This window comes from Lissotriton helveticus, chromosome 9, assembly GCF_964261635.1.
Source record: "Lissotriton helveticus chromosome 9, aLisHel1.1, whole genome shotgun sequence".
Classification (NCBI taxonomy): Eukaryota; Metazoa; Chordata; class Amphibia; order Caudata; family Salamandridae; genus Lissotriton; species Lissotriton helveticus.
Window position 1 is genome coordinate 551295779 of NC_136070.1, and position 17030 is coordinate 551312808.

General features: G+C 43.6%; 1 protein-coding gene across 1 annotated transcript in view; it reads right to left on the bottom strand.

Annotated features, from left to right (window-relative positions):
• Nucleotides 1-17030, bottom strand: part of LOC144781543 (solute carrier family 22 member 6-A-like) — a 623507-nt gene that overhangs the window by 557975 nt on the left and 48502 nt on the right. The window lies entirely within an intron of this gene.

Here is a 17030-nt window from a genome sequence, read left to right on the forward strand (position 1 = left end):
GCACAAGGTGTTCTACCTCATTATCATGTTTTTACATCAACCTACACACTTATAAAATCAAGAAAAACAACTATAACTACATTGTTAAAGTAAGCTTTGATTTGCCTTTCTTAACTTTACATCTATGTACCTTTACAATATAAACGCACTTATAAAATCTAGGATTGATGATATGGTGGTAGTCAATATTCTGGAATTAGGGCCATATCATGGCTATGGGAGTCCATTGGACCGCTGTAGTTGTGGTGGTGAAACAATAACAGGGGTTATGCCCACATTACCCTCCCATACCTGGACAAGGAGCATCAAAAGATGAAAAAATAGAACAAACTGGTATTGAGGAATACATTCAATTTATCATTTTAGAACATGAAAAATAAATTATCCTGTTCTATATAACTAAATATATAACAATTTACTTACAAAAATTCAGAGGGCGTATAAACTAGTACAGGAAAAAGGATGGCGCAAAACTAATAAGTTCAAAGAAACAACTTCACTATATACACACATTATAATGCATTATATACAAATCACAAATACAGTCTATACATTACATATATATACAAAAATTACAAAAAATTACAAAAAATTACAAAAAATGTACCCAAAGATAGGAATATACAACCTATCACACGATATATACACTCCTAATTTCGAGTGATATAACTCTATACTGGAGATCCCTAATGCGCCTGAGATGTAATTTCTCTCAAAGCTCTCTTTTGCATAAGGCGCCTGAATATACAAACAAAGATAAACTAAACAGGGACTCCTAATCACAAGGGTGTCGACGCTGTCGCGGTCGCGTTTCAGCCACAAGGGTCTTTAGGGCTTCATCAGGACAAGGGTACTGAAAGGGAAACAAGCGCTCATCTAAGAGACGGTCACCCAGGGAACCACGGGTGAAAATAGATCCACTGGGCACCTGCGCCCAAAGAGCACTTAACGCGCCAAGTTGATGTCTCACATGCAGTAATGCCGGCTTCAGTGAAGAACAATAATCAAAATTGAAACCAGGGTCGAGGCAATTACACTCGTTCAAAAAACGGGCGGCCGAACAAACGTCAACGGTCCATCCACACTCGAACACAGGGGAAGCACTTCCGCATATACACGGGCGACTCACACTCGCCAGTAAGTTGTGGTGGTGGACCATGAACCTCCAGACTGGAGACTGGAGGTCCACTTGCCATATTTCATCTTTGGCTGTCGGACCGCCACAGAATCACAGCGGTGTGAGGCTGGTAATTTGCTAGCAGTGCCCCATGCAGCACCACTAACTATATTACTAATGTTCTCACCGACACAGTTTACATGGCAGTGCGACTGCCATGAAAAGTGTGGTAGTGAGGAAACTTAGAGGGTCCTACAGGGCCCACTGTTGCCTCTGTACCAGGGGATGCAAGCAGGGGGGCACATGGTGTGTCCCCTTTTCTGTATGCACCCCAGTTCCTGCAGGGCATGGACTGCCTTGCAGAAACATGTAATGGCGTTCCCATTGCTGTTGCTTGCTAAGGCTCTCATATAAGCCGTAACATGGCACATCGTCGGCCAGCTGCCACAAGACCACCCGACCTGGAGTCCAGTCGGAATCCTGCGGGTGGTCACAGAATGAGTTTTGTGGTCTTGGAGCAGGGCGCTGGCATGGTGGCCCACGCCAAGAGCACCAAGCTCATAATAAGGCCCTTAGTATTTTTGTTTTCCAATATCAAAACCCTTTTAATTTGAAATATACTGCACGTTATCCTTCGTTCTGTTTAGCAAAGAGTGAATGTGCACTATTTGCCCACTTGATTTGCACCAGGTGTCATGTGGTGAAAGTCACCCAGAAAGAAAACTCCTAGGTGGTACTGCATTGGGGCATTGTTGCTGACATTTTTTCTGAGGTTTCTATGAATGTTGGTTGAGGTCCTTTCTCCAGAAGATTTTTAAATGCAGTGAAGGTTGCCTGGTTTGTCTTTCTAGGTATCTGGGAAGTTTACCTAGAGTGGCTCTCTATTTCGCCTTGCCAACCCTAGGCACGCAGTCTTTTACTATTCACACATCTTTGAAGCAGAAACCAGCATAACACATTTTTTTTTCAGTCTGTTGCCTTGACATTGACATGGGTTCCCCTCTCTTAACTTGGCCTCATGTTCTTAGTAATGTTATGTGGGCTTTAGACTGAACGTGCCCCTTGCTCTGTTCTTCCTCTGGTGATGTGATATCACAGAAAAGGTCCAGGGTTTACATGGAGGCACTAGATTACAGCAGCAGGTCACATTTATTTTCCTTTTGAGGTCTCCTCCCCGTCTATCCCTAATGGACTGAATGAAGCTTGTGAGGCACACTTATGATAACAAGGTCAGAACTGCCCTCTTGTGGCTGTCCCTGCATTAAAAGTTGATGTCGCTACCCCTAATAAAAGCTGGGTGGACAGCCCTATAAAAGGTCCTAACTCTGGGGGCTTTCCATTGTGAAACCATTCTCACTGCCAATGGCAAGGAAGAAATATGAATCAGATAGACTTATGCTTTTCGAGGATGTGAGGCCCTCACTGCTTTTCTCAATGTATGCAAGAATCACTTGTGAATGGATAACAGTTTCCATGGATAAGGCTGCGGGTCTCACCTCTGTTTCAGTCATTTGAATCAGTCCAGAGTTAAGCATTTCAGCTTTTTAGAGACCTCTGTGAGTGTGTTTCTAAAATGAACAGGAAGACAAACTAGAACACCCACCTCACACCATAAGGGCACTCTGGGGACATCCTCTTACCAGCGGTGGCACCTTCGTTATGGCAGAGGAGCTTCAGCGCCCCTCCCCCCCCACACAAGCAGCTGCAGAAATTGAAAAATAAATAAAATGATAATAACACAAAACTGTTTTATAATGTTTTGTTTTCTTGGATCCGAATCTAGGCAGTGGAGGAATACTCACTCAGCACTACAGCAAGCACAGGGGGGGGGGGGGGGGGGGTCACTGCTTTCAATGTCAGTGCTTAATTTGAGCGTGCATTCTATTCCCCTAGTCTGCTGCACCCTGCCACTGCCTGAGCCTAAACCTCCCATTGAATGATTGTAGCTGGGGGCTGGCTCATGACAGAGTTGAGGCAAGGAAGCTGCAAGGGCGCATTTGGAACTTGGGAGTAAGGGCTCTTGAGGAAGAATAAATGAAAGTAAGTGTGGACTTTCCACTTGTTGCGTAGCCAGAGTAGCATATCCGGCAGCCCTGCATTGCTGCTATCCTCAATGTGCTCGATGAGGCTGTGGCCCAACACAACATTTGTGCGCCATGGCATCACCAGTACAATCTGTGCGCTGCACGCCAGCATGGTAATTGCTGAGCGTGAGTGAGTCCAGTAGGCACCACAGCCATACTTACCGGCATTGGCAGCGTTACTGCTGGGGACAATGCCAGCAGTATCACAGCAAGCTGAGCAGTGGATGCCGATGCCGTCGCCATCCCTGGACCTACTAATTGCAGGCAGCACTAGCAGTGACATGAGCTGCTGTGCTCAAGCAGCCGCGTGTTCCGCAATAAACCGTCATACCACACTGATTAATATGTGCAAAAAAGTATTTTAATTTGGTGTACATTTTGTTTTTGCACTCAATGTAGGTAAAAAAGTAAAACATCTTCCACTTCTTTAGGAATGACAACAGGAAAAAAAACGCAGAGTTCAAAATAGCAGGGACATGTACAGGCTGACGACAGGGATCATAGCCAGCAGCAGTGTTAGAGATGAGAGACAGCGAGATTAAAGAGGAGAAGAAACAACAAGATAGGAGATAGATAAAATGGAGCAAAGTAGAAGAAAAGGAGGAGAGCAAATCAGATACAAAGAGAAAGCAGCCATGATGTGAAGAAGAGAGAATTAAAAAGAGAGAAGATAGAATGAAAGGATCTGGAGGACAGGACAGAGGAAAAAAAGCAGACAAATGATAAAATGGAGACACAGCTAATCACTGCTAGAGAGTGATAGTAAAGAGCCAAGATCGAGGGGAGAGAGAGCAGAGCATGGATAAAAGTGAAGAGAAAAAAGGGCAAGGCTAAAATGAATATAGGGCAAATCAGAAATACAGGGTGTGACAAAGGTGATAGAAAACAATTAGAGAGGTGCGAGGATAGACTCTTAGAGCAAAGACTTAGGGGACAGACAACAGATCAAGGTAAGAAGATAGAGACTGAGGCAGCGAGAGTGTTGAAAGTGGGGCTCACCGGAGGAAGACGTGTGCTGTGGCCTCCTTGGCAAAATTTTCAGCACCTGCACTTCTTTTTTTACAAATTAAGCACTGGTCAGTGTGCATGTCAGGTTGGCTAGCTGTATCTGGACAGCCAAACCGACATGTGCACTGACATCTCTCCAACCTGAGCTGCATTGCCGGGTGGAGAGAAGAGCAGGAGCAGGAATTCCAATCCCCGATGGAGCCGAAAACCACCCCACTCAGGCCCATCCGAGTGCTTCTCTCACCAGCATGAGAGAAGCACTCTGATTGGCCATACAGGAGTTTGGGAGCCTCAGCCGGTGCACAGCAGTCAGCAGAAAGCAGGAGAGCGGTGAGTAGCAGCCAGGTAACTTCTTGTTTTGTTTTTTTGTCCCTCTCGCTGCCCCACTGCTTTCACCTGATACCAGCCGCAACTGCCTCTTACCTGCATGAGCAGTGAGAGTTCTGTAAAATGTAAATTCTGTGCTTCTGTTATTACACTATTTAATCTGCATACAGCTCAACTGAATTTAAATGTTTGTGGTTTGAACATGTTTGGTTGAACATCTCATAAAGAGGAGTAGGGTAGGAAGTTCTGATTTACTTTATGTCAACTTTGCTAATCAACAATCTGCAGGATGATATAACTTGCTGACTTATATTTTTAAATTGCTGTGTGACCTAATTGGGTTTGTGGTGCCGTACTACTATGCCTGAGCTAACTTGAGGATATGTCTGTGCACGTGACCTCTTTTCCCCATGCAGTACTAGGAGAAAGATTTTTTTAGATGATTGGCAGGTACACTTGCCTTTGCTCTAGTTAACTAATTTCTTTTTATTTAACTATGGGCTGAGTCTGCTTGAATTACTTGGCTAATATAGTAGAGATCTGACCTTGGACTTGGTATGCATTCAGAACAAGCTGCCTTTAGACTAAGGTATTGATCCCCTGCCATGCATGTAAAATGGCTTAATGGCACACATAACACCCATTAACACCTGCATATTATAGATATGTTTCCCCTTTTGAAATCTTGTATTTCAGTAGGGCCTGTAATATGCGAGAAATGAAAACTGGGACCCTGTCAGTTTACTTTTGCTGTTTGAATTAAAAGGTCTCAACTTATTTCCAAGGATAGTCAGCACTCGAAATACCATTATATTTGGATTTTACAGCCATCAACATCCTTTGGCATAGAGACAATTTTTGAGGGTATTTGTTTAAATTCAAATCTTGTTGTAGCCATTTATGGTGGCAGCGTAGGGCATCTTCTGATAATAGCCTTAACGAAGGATCATCCTTGAGAGACCTAAAGCTCCCACTGCCAGCATGACACAAATTGAACACAATCACCTCTATGTCCATTGTTGGTATGGAAATGTTCCCTTCATGGTATAACTTAGTTCCTCCTGCCCTGCATGCCCAACTGTGAGTATCTGATCTCCCAGTTTTGGATGTTTTTGCCTCAGCTCCACACTAATCGTGCATATGTATGAAAGACTGTGCCTGTCTGTGACAAGACCCTTGGTTGGACCTATCTGGGACATGGAAGGGAGCACCAAGCATTCCCTTGAAAGTGGCAGAGGACTACTGTCCATCTCACGTGTTTTTGTGTATAGTGCTCTGGTGGCAGCAAACTGAGTTTTGGAGAGATCACAGAATGACCAGACTTTTATCTCGCACATGCATGTAAGGCTCCACTGTTTACGATAAACCTATGTCCTAGTGCTGCGAACCAGAGTGCATGTATGCATATGTGCGGTGTATGATGAGCATTTTACCTACTTTATGAATTCTTGAGTGAACCATAGTGGATTAGGTTACACACGCACTTGCCAACTGTGTACCATGCGTCTTTTGAGTTCTGTGGCATGGAATGGATCACTACAGGTAGTTGGCCCAGGAAGAGGGACCCAGCATCACAATTCGGTACAGCCAGGGAAAGCAGGGTGCAGCTGCCCGAGAGTCCCCCGGCCCTGTTGATGGTGGAGGCTTGGAGGAGAGATGATCTCTCCCCACGTCTGGGACTCCCTCTCAACGGACTGTCCTCTGATGGAGAGAGTTGCTCCATAGAGGAATAGTGGCCCATGAAAAGACTTTAACTGCCTGAATGTGGCTCTGTGGGGAGTTGGAGCTTCATCTTACCCCTCCCCCTCCAGGGACATAACTGATGGCACTCCTGGGTTCCCGGTTGCTTGAGGATCATTGGGTGCATCTTCTCAGGTGATCTGTGTGTCAACCTCAGCTGGCTGTTAAATTGAGGGCCTGGAGGTGACTTGGGCCTTCTGCTGGTGGCCTTCCCGTGATGCGACGTCTTCCCCCCCCCCACCTTAGAACTGTGAAGCAGGCTTGTTTCATAGAGAGTGACTGTAAATACCATAATGGAAGTCACAGGGGTTCCGGCCGCATTCCTCCTCTCCTCCCTCTCTTTTCAGGTGTGCTGCTTGGGAAGGATCACATTTCTCTGACTTTGGGTCCCTCCACACAACAATTAGATCGTGTTGGAGCCCCACCTGAGCGTGGTAGCCCACAAGCCGCACTGGGAATGGAATATGGCTATTTGTTAATGCCCAAGAAATGGGTAAGAACAAATCTCAAGACCTTACGGCCCAGGGAAAGATCGAGTGATTTAATAAGCCCCCCAGTGCCCAGGAGGCTGGGAATGCCTCTGACCATCATCATCATTATAGTTTATGTCGGATTAAAAATCCTTAAAAACAAACATGTCACACTAAAACAATCAACTGAAGACCATAACAATCAATATAAAATCTACATACTGTAAAATAACACATAGCACTACAGCCTTCACGCCCTATTTAAAGAGCCATAAATCACTGTTGCAGTGAGAGACGACCACAATTTGGTGAACATATAAAAGTTTTCATTTAACAAAAAATACCAGTGCACATCCTATTCTTAATAGCTAATATCCAATGGGCATCTAGCCACAAACATCTAATATATCCAATTTACGTCAGTCCGTAATTAAGGCACACAAATTTCATCAATATTCAGTGTTCTTTTATTTTCTTGTCACAGCCAGCCGACACGCGTTTAAGAGAGACGCGGAAAGAAGGCACCATTCCCGAAACTTTACACGCGCAATGGCGATGGAACTTATCAAGGCTCCAAGACCAAACCTTTGAACTCACAATAGCCATATGGGGATCGAAAACAAAATTACTCACAGCAACCTCACGTTTTGAAAATAGGAAGCCGGGAGGAACAATATTGCCAAGCCTATAGTGACAAACTAATGCAGAAAATACAGAGGGCGCAACTGAACGATTATTTGCCTTGAAAAAGCCCGGGAAGGGTGAAACGCGCGTCGGCTGGCTGTGACAAGAAAATAAAAGAACACTGAATATTGATGAAATTTGTGTGCCTTAATTACGGACTGACGTAAATTGGATATATTAGATGTTTGTGGCTAGATGCCCATTGGATAATAGCTATTAAGAATAGGATGTGCACTGGTATTTTTTGTTAAATGTATTTGATTTTCTGCCATACCTGGTGTGGGTGGATGATCATAGATTAGTGCTATAGGTGGATGAGCACAATATCAGTTTTGCACTCCAAGAGAGTAATTCAATTAATACGGACGAGATTGATAAAAATAAGGGGATATTTTACGATGTGCTGATTGTCTTATGCAAATCCGCCATTTCTTTTGTTCTGATATAAAAGTTTTCAATATGTTCCATATTTAAAAGAAGACAGAGAGAACAATTTGAAAAACATCAGCAATTCAGCAAAAATATTGCACATACATTATCATAAAGTGTGCATGCAAGATAGTAGTCAATTAATGAACATCAACAATCAACACTATATTGCATGTAGGTTGTTATAGAGTACAATAAGTGCAAAACACACATTAAATTCCAAGGTTACCAACCCCATAAAATCAATCACATTGAATCATTATTCAACTTTGGGTACTGATAATTTTCTTGCGAATGATCTATGTGGAGAATAAAAGCGTAGAAACACTAGTAAAAATAATTTCATTCACATCACATCTCTTTATTCTAAATGCATGCTCAATTTTCCTGATTCCCAAAGATAGACACATTGGTTTGATCCACTTCTTATGAGGAATTGAATAAGCTTTGCAAAAGAAAAAGAGATGATGTAAAGGTCCTATCTAGAAGTTACATGAAGAGCATAATAAGCTAGTGCCGTATGAATTTCTGACAAAATATCAACAGACAGAAAATCGACCTACAAAAATATCGACACAGAAATATCGAAGGCAAAAATATCAAAGTCTTATCTACATAAAGGTAAGTACAAAAATATCTGAAAAAAATGTAGTCAAAAATATCGATGTTAAAAATATCGTTTTTTAAAATGTTTTAATAATAATGTAAAAATGAGTAAATAATACATATAATAAAAAAATATAGATATACATCTTTAAAAATATTTAAAAAATAATAACGAATACAAATATTTTGAAAATTATTTAAACATCTACTTATAAATTAATATATATACTTACCCCACATACTGCAACATTAGGGAAAGCATTGGATAGTGTCAGGCTAAAAATTACAATTCCCACTCCAGAGAGTGCAACAGTAGGGAAAGCGTTGGATAGCATAGGGGTGAAAATTACTATTCCCACTCCAGTGAGTGCAACAGTAGGGAAAGCGTTCGGATAGCGTAGGGGTAAAAAATTCTATTCCCACTCCAAAGAGTGCAACAGTAGAGATAGCGCTGGATGGCGTAGGGGTTAAAATTACTATTCCAACTCCAAGAGAGTGCAACAGTAGGGAAAGCGTTGGATAGCGTAGGGGTAAAAATTACTATTCCCACGCCAGTGAGTGCAACAGTAGGGAAAGCGTTGGATAGCATAGGGGTAACAATTACTATTCCCACTCCAGTGAGTGCAACAGTAGGGAGAACGTTGGATAGTGTAGGGGTAAAAATTATTATTCCCACTCCAGTGAGTGCAACAGTAGGGAAAGCGCTGTATAGATTATTATTCCCACTCCAGAGAGTGCAACAGTAGGGAAAGCGTTGGATAGCATAGGGGTAAAAATTACTATTCCCACTCCAGTGAGTGCAACAGTAGGGAAAGAGTTGGATAGCATAGGGGTAAAAATTACTATTCCCACTCCAGTGAGTGCAACAGTGGGGAAAGCGTTGGATAGCGTAGGGGTAAAAATTACTATTCCCCCTCCAGTGAGTGCAACAGTAGGGAAAGCATTGGATAGCGTAGCGGTAAAAATTTCTATTCCCACTCCAAAGAGTGCAACAGTAGAGAAAGCGCTGGATAGCATAGGGGTAAAAATGACTATTCCCACTCCAGTGAGTGGGACAGTGGGGAAAGCGTTGGATAGCGTAGGGGTAAAAATTACTATTCCCATTCCTGTGGGTGCAACAGCAGGGAAAGCGCTGGATAGAGTAGGGGTTAAATGAACATACTTATCAAATAAATATATTTTTTAAAATACCTTAATAATACATTTACACAAAATTATTAATAAATACCAATACATTAAAATTAATATTTACTTAAATAACATTAAATTATATCCCACACTATTCCCCCTTTGACACACAACACACTACACAATTAAATTAACTATCAATTAATCAATTAATAACAATTAATAATACATGAATTATAATTAATATAATTAGAAAGTAACGAATTAATAAATATTATTTATCAATTAATGAATAAACACCAATAATTAAATATTAGTCAACAATGAATTAATTAACAATAAATTAATTATAATCAATATAATTAACTAATTAATTAGAATTAATTACCAATTAAGAATGAATTAACAATTAATTAATAATAAATACCAATAAATAAATCAATCTCATTAATTTATTTAATCTAACTTCCCACCCTATTCCCCTATAAACCCACAACCCACTACACATAAAAAACACATAATTTAATTATCAATTAATCATTTACTAAACATTAATCACCAATTAATTATTAATTAACAATACAATAATTAACAATAACAATACATAAAAATGGGTAATGCATTAAATATAATTCATATAATTAAGTAATTGATAAACATAAATGACCAATTAACAATGAATTACCAATTAATTAAAAATCAATACCAATTAATTAAAACATATTAATTAATTCATTATAATTAAATTACTTCCCACCGTATTCCCCCATAAACCCACAACCCGCTCTGATACTAAAATGCAATTTTTTTAAAACAAAATTACTAATTTCTAAACGTTTATTCTAAAAATTATGAAAATATATAAAAAAATATTTAACATAAATATAAAATACATACTGAAATATATGACACCATTTTTTCTCTCGATATTATTGATAACAATATTTTTGCATACTATATTACTGACTTTGATGTTACTTACTTCGATATTAAATAAATAAAACAATATTACTTACCTTGGGGTCGATATTCTGGTCAACAATATTCTTGACTTCGATATTCTGTCCCTACGATATTAAAACTCGATATTAATGTAGGTCGATATTAAAAATCGATATTTTGACTGCTCACCGTGCCGTAATTGGTTCCCCAGCGAATACAGAAGCTATTGATAAGTAGTTTTCCATATCTAAATCTCATAAATAGCTGTTTGGCTAAAGGGCTGGTGATCTTTTCCAAAAAATACTCAAAGGATGGAATCACTTTAAAATCAAGAACCCCCCGCCCCCCGCCTATTACCTCTTCTTCAGATCCGTTCACTACCGCCTGGGAAACGGGCCTCTCATCTCTCTATAACCCTTCTTTCGCATACATTTCATTTGTTTAAAGCACTGAGAAAGGCTGGCTTTACTAATCCACTTAGCTTTCCACTTCAAATACAGATCTCTTCTTTGCAGCAGGCATATTAACGCTCAGCGCTACTTTATGGCTTGTCAAAACTGTCCTAGACAAAACTCCAATCTCTCTCTCTCTCTCTCTAGCAGGAATATTAATCACAAGTTATCCTGACATTTTTATTGGTGCCTGAAATCTGGCCTCACATGGAAATCTATCTCCAAAGCTTTTAAATCGTAAGTTATTGCTAAGCAGATCACCCACACCTGAAGTCAATGCCCCCCTCTAGGTCAGCGCCCAATGCGGCTGCACCAGTCGCACTGCCCTAAAGCCGGCTCTGAACTCGTCATTAGTCCACAGTCTATTCAGCAAGGACCACATACATTTATTTTCTGCTACTGAAAGGCTCTTAAATGTAACTTGGCCCCTGAGCTCCGCACCTTAAAGAGCAGACCCCTTGGCCTTCACATTACACTTTATAACAGCTGGAGGAAAAGTGACCTAGTCCTAATCTTCGTTATCAACATTAAAGATGTCCATAACCACATAGACCCTGCTAGGGACTCTGGAGTGGTTGCCACATTCACCCTAATCCCACAAGCAATTAATGAATCCAAACTGGCTCTGGAGGACAAGCCTGAGGATGTAGGGGTCGAGGTGTTGCTTATTCATCAAGACATGCAGAAGCTCTTGGAACAGACTATAGAGGTTGCGGCTCAAGTCTCCCCCATGGAGGATGTCGTCGCTATCCTTCGAAAATGAGTGAGACAGTTGCAACACACAGTGGCGGGCCTGGAATGGAGAGCTGAAGATGAGAAGGGGCTTTCCAGAAGAAATAACATTTGCCTCATTAGGGTCCCGAAGGGTCTTGTGGGTACCAAACCCAAGCACATAGTTGGAGTCCCAAAGGTGAACAGTCATTGTGGTTTGTGCTGGAGTGGGCCCACTTCTCCCTGGCACCAAGGCCCTGCCCAGAACACCCCCACATCCTATCATCATGAGGCTTCTCATATATGTTGACAGAGACTCTACTCCAGGATCAGCTAGGTTAAAGAAAGAACTATTTTGTGAGTCACCTACGGTTGTCTTATTCCCAGATTACACTGCAAAGTTCAACTGCAAATGCTATGCTTCCCGGACAAGTTAAATTGGCTATGAGGGGTGGGAGTGTGGGGGGAAGGCCTCGTTGTTCTTTGACACACTGGAGTAGGCCTGGGAGTGGGTTGATGAGCAGAGGTCGCTCCCATGTAGATATGTTTGAAGAGTTACTGGTGTACAGGTGGAGTCCAGGGGGACTGCTCAGAGTCCACCGGTCTGAGTCTGAGACAGCACCACCACCAGAGGCAAAAACTTTGACTGTCAGGTGGAACGGAGTAGGCCCCTACATAGGAGGTATGTGATGAGGTTAGCTCAATCAGGATTGCAGAGAGGGTGCTCCCGATGACATTTATCGTGCTGTTTGTGCCTCAGCTTCTAGTCCTTGGTTTAGAAGTCTTTCGGCACCTCCAGTTCATCCAAATACCAACGAAGTGGTGCATTGACCCTACAGTCACTATTATATTTCCACCTGCAGCAGATTGGTCCTTAGTACTGTATGCATGGCGACATGATGTTTCAGCTTTATATTTCATCATTGATATGCAGCTCAATATATTTTGCTCAGATGTCTGCCTGTCTCTTTTTGATTTTATGCACCCATGGGGGGAGGTAGGATGAGTCCTATATAAGGTTTCCTCCTGGAATATGAATGGGTTAAATAATTAAATAAAGAGGGGGCAGTTATTTTGTGGGTTAAGAAATGATAACCATCTGTATTGCTAGTACAGCTAACACAGGAAATGCACCTTCTGGGTACTAACTGTCAGTTTCCCGGCAGATATGGCTATTCCAGGGCCTTTTCACACTCGATATACCATGGATTCTGTGGGGGGTAGCGGTCCTTCTTCATTGCCGTGTTCCCTTTGAATAGACAGAGGTTTTCTGTGATTCCTTTGGCACTTGGTGCCAATCACAGGAATGTTAGAACATATACCTTGGACCATAGCCATGTACATATCCCACCACACTAATTCATGGTACACTTCAGAACTTACTAGTGCTCCTACAAGAAATTCCACCAAGCATAATGATATTATGTGGGGATCTCAACTCCGTTGTGGATTGCAGCCTGAACTCCACCAGTCCCTCCACCTTTGCTAGGACAATTCTCCCTAGGAGTTGGATGTAATCCATGGGCCTATGCGATATTTGAAGAGTCATGCACACACAAGAACAAGTGTACACCTTCTATTCATATAGCCACCATACTCAGGGGTATATTCTCAAGAACGTGCGATAATCATCACCAAAATAGGCTAATGCATTTTTTCATAAAGCCGTTTATAATAATTCTGTGTTAACGTCGTATGCACAACACAGTGGTAACATGTGATAGTTTCCCGATAACGTGTCAAATGTCCGTAATAAAATTACCGGGATGGCAAGAAAAATCTAAAGCCAAACGTGAAAAAAGTGGCGATGGGCCCAACTGCGATAAAAAACTCAGCAATAAGCTGCACCAGGCCTGCAATTCACACACGTAAGGCGGTAAAAATTCATAAAAGCAGAAAGAAGAAAAACACAAACAAAAACAAAACAACTGCGAAGCACAATGGAGGTAGCCGGAGCAAGTACAGAGGACAACCAGAACCCCACAAGCCCCACAGAGGACCAGCCTGGGACCTCTTGGTCAGGGAAGGGGAAGGAGAAGAAGAAGAGGAAGACACGGTTCGGTCCGCAGGAAAACAGGATCCTGAGAACGGAGGTGTTAGAACACCATCAACTACTGTTTGTCACCTCCACTGTGTCATTGGCAAAAACAAATGGAATATGGCAGTCCTTCGTGGACAAAGTGAATGCAGTGGGAGTGCTGAGGAGGACAATGGAAGAGGTCAAGAGGCGCTGGAATGATTTGAAGCGCAAAACCAAGCAGAAACTCGCAACAAACAGAAGGCATTAATGCAGACTGGAGGTGGGAGTCCAGCCCCACAGGAGGAGCTGGATGAGATGGAGGAAATGGTGTCAACAGTCATCAGTGATGAGATGGTGGCAGGAGTTGGGGGACCGGAAACTGCTCAACATGATCTGACACAACAGCAACAGGGTGAGTAATGACCAGGGACTGGGGTGACGGGGGAGATGGGCACAATGGCACACATGCACAATAAAGTATAGCACAGTGTACACCCACAATGACTCTGGATCCTTTCCCTGATCTCCTTGGCCCCATGCAGCACACCTAGAAATAGCAAGTAGTCCCCCGTTGACTATGTGCCCAGAGGGGGCCCTTCCCACACATCACCAATTTCACAACCAACCCATGCACATGTGCCAAACCCAGCAAAGCAGCGTGTCTGTGAGCCACACTGACAATGCAAGTGACACTGCATGGCGAATAGCATGGCTGCAGTCAATATATCATGAAATGTTGCACGCCACGACACTGAAGTGGCTGAGTGTGGACCACATCCATAAATGAGCAGGTCACACTGTGACACATCCACGTGCACAAACAACCCCTGACGTCAACAACACATCTGCGGACAAACCATGCCCCAGAGTCCCAACTCCCACTAAGAGCCCAATTTACCCAAGTATGCAACATCTCAGCACTGTATAAGCACAGAAGTCAAAGGCACACCACCTGAAAGGGACAAGGGGCCCCAAAATCAGAGCTGCAGGGGCGACTCTCCCAAAATGCAGCACACACACATAACATTCAGAGCACATCAACATTTACAACAATGTGGTACAAACTGCAACACGTTTACAACAGAACAGAGGGCACAACTGGTGGCGCTTGTGTGTAGAAACTGGCCAATCACATTTGGCATAGCAGGGAAATTTGTGATGATAATGTACAAGTACAAACACACATCTATGATGTTGTCAAAATGACCACTGTCCCGCATCAAGTAGACAAACAGTCACAATGTACATCGTCATGCAGTCTGCATGTAAACTTGTACAATGTGTCAACATACATGTGAACACAATGTTAAACTGCATCTCCCCTTCACATTGCAGAGGGAAAATCAACACCTCCTGCAGAGCAGACCGAACATCTCTTCACTGATGACGAAGAGGACCTCCACACCTTCGACAACGAAGCTCTCCAAAAGCTCATGGACAGCTTTGGCACCCCAACTCAGGAGTAGGGCACCCACCATGACTGCTGTCTCACAGGACCCTCAAGAACAACACATGCCCTTCCAATGCCGTGTGTTGCGGTGCCAGGAGATGATGACTGATCAGGTGCAGGTGGGGTTCGACTCCATGGCAGCCAAACTAGAGTGTCTAAGTCACATCAGGGACCACTTACAATCCCTAATGGACACCCACAGTCCGCTCCATGCTCTTCAACAAAACATGGCTGGAGTCCTGACTCTGACACAAGAATAACTGTCTAATCAGAGTGGCTCCAGCGATGTCATCCGGGAGTTGGGACACATGCGGAGGATCATGGAGAACATGGAGCAGACCCAGGGGGAAAGAATGGCTGCCACGGCTGCACACCAGCAAGAGGTAGTTGGATTCTTCCATGCCCTGCAGTCCCTCATCATGGCATTGCTGCCACAAGGCCTGGCGCAGATGAATGCTGCTACTACTACTCCATCCACATCTCCGTCTCCTGAAGTGTCAGTGACACACAGGGCTGCAGACAATCCATCTCCGGCCACTGATGTGTCACTGCCACACAGTTATGCAGACAAAACAACACCACCCACATGTGAGGCACATGATACATCAGAGGACGAAAATGTGGATGTTTCTGCCTTAGTAGTAAGAAGGAAGCTGTAGCATTCATCTCCGCCATATGGCCTGTTTCTGCTTGGTTCTGCCCTCTGCATTATCCCCTTCCACTGTCCCCCAATACACTCTGCGACACTCACCTTGGACCTCGACATGGGTTGCCATATTCTGTTTGGTTACCAATGACACAGCAATCTGACTGCGAACTGAACTCTTCCTCTTCCGATGAACTTGTCATTCCCTAAAGGACTCTGGCTGGCCCTCCACGGGGCAAAAATGTGAAGTGGGGTTTGCATGGCCCTGTACTGCTCCAGCTTCAACACTCCACTGAATGTGAATAAAACATTCAAATTCACACAGATTTATCATTCAAGTATGAAAGTATGGATGTATGTAGGGTCAGTGATTCCTCCTTACGTTCATGTTGCTCATGTTGTGGGATTTGAGTCATAGGGTGCAACATTGCCGATTGAGGTCCGGGTGGTGCTGACACTACAACAGAGACACACGCATTAGTTACTTTCTTGTCCAGCCCAGAACTGAACCACACCCAGAGCACTGGGCTCATTGTCCACACCCCTATGCTGGACTGGCATACGCCAGTCCAGGTCACTCCACTTAAGCTTACAGGGGGGAACGACAAAGTTACATGTCCCAGGTCGTCCCTGTAGTGATCTGCTGATCACTGGTCTAGTTGTCAGCATGCCACAGCCACTCCCTGAGGGCTGGTTTACACCCACACCACACACATCCAGCACAGACATCACAGGGCATGTGACCCTGCCAATAAAAAGGGCATACCACCTCACATTCCCCATTGCCGGAGTTGACATGATGGCGTCTGCACCACGAGACTCAATCATATAGGGTCCATGACCTGTGGCGCACTGGGTTGGTGGCACCTGATGCACTGCAGCCGGCATGGGCCTACCACCATGGGACACTGACTTGGGGTGCACAGAGTTTGTGGCACCCGATGCACTGTGGCCGGCACGGGACTACCGCCACGGGACGATGACTTGCGGTGCACAGAGTTGGTGGCACCTGATGCACTGCGGCTAGCACAGGCCTACCACCATGGGACGATGACGTGCAGTGCACAGAGTTGGTGGCACCCGATGCACTGCGGCCAGCATGGGCTACCGCCATGGGTTGGTGACTTGAGGTGCACTGAGGTAGGGGTACCTGAAGAGCTGAGCGGGTGTGCAGCCTGCGATGATGCGTAGGCTTTGATATGCCGGCCTGCTAATC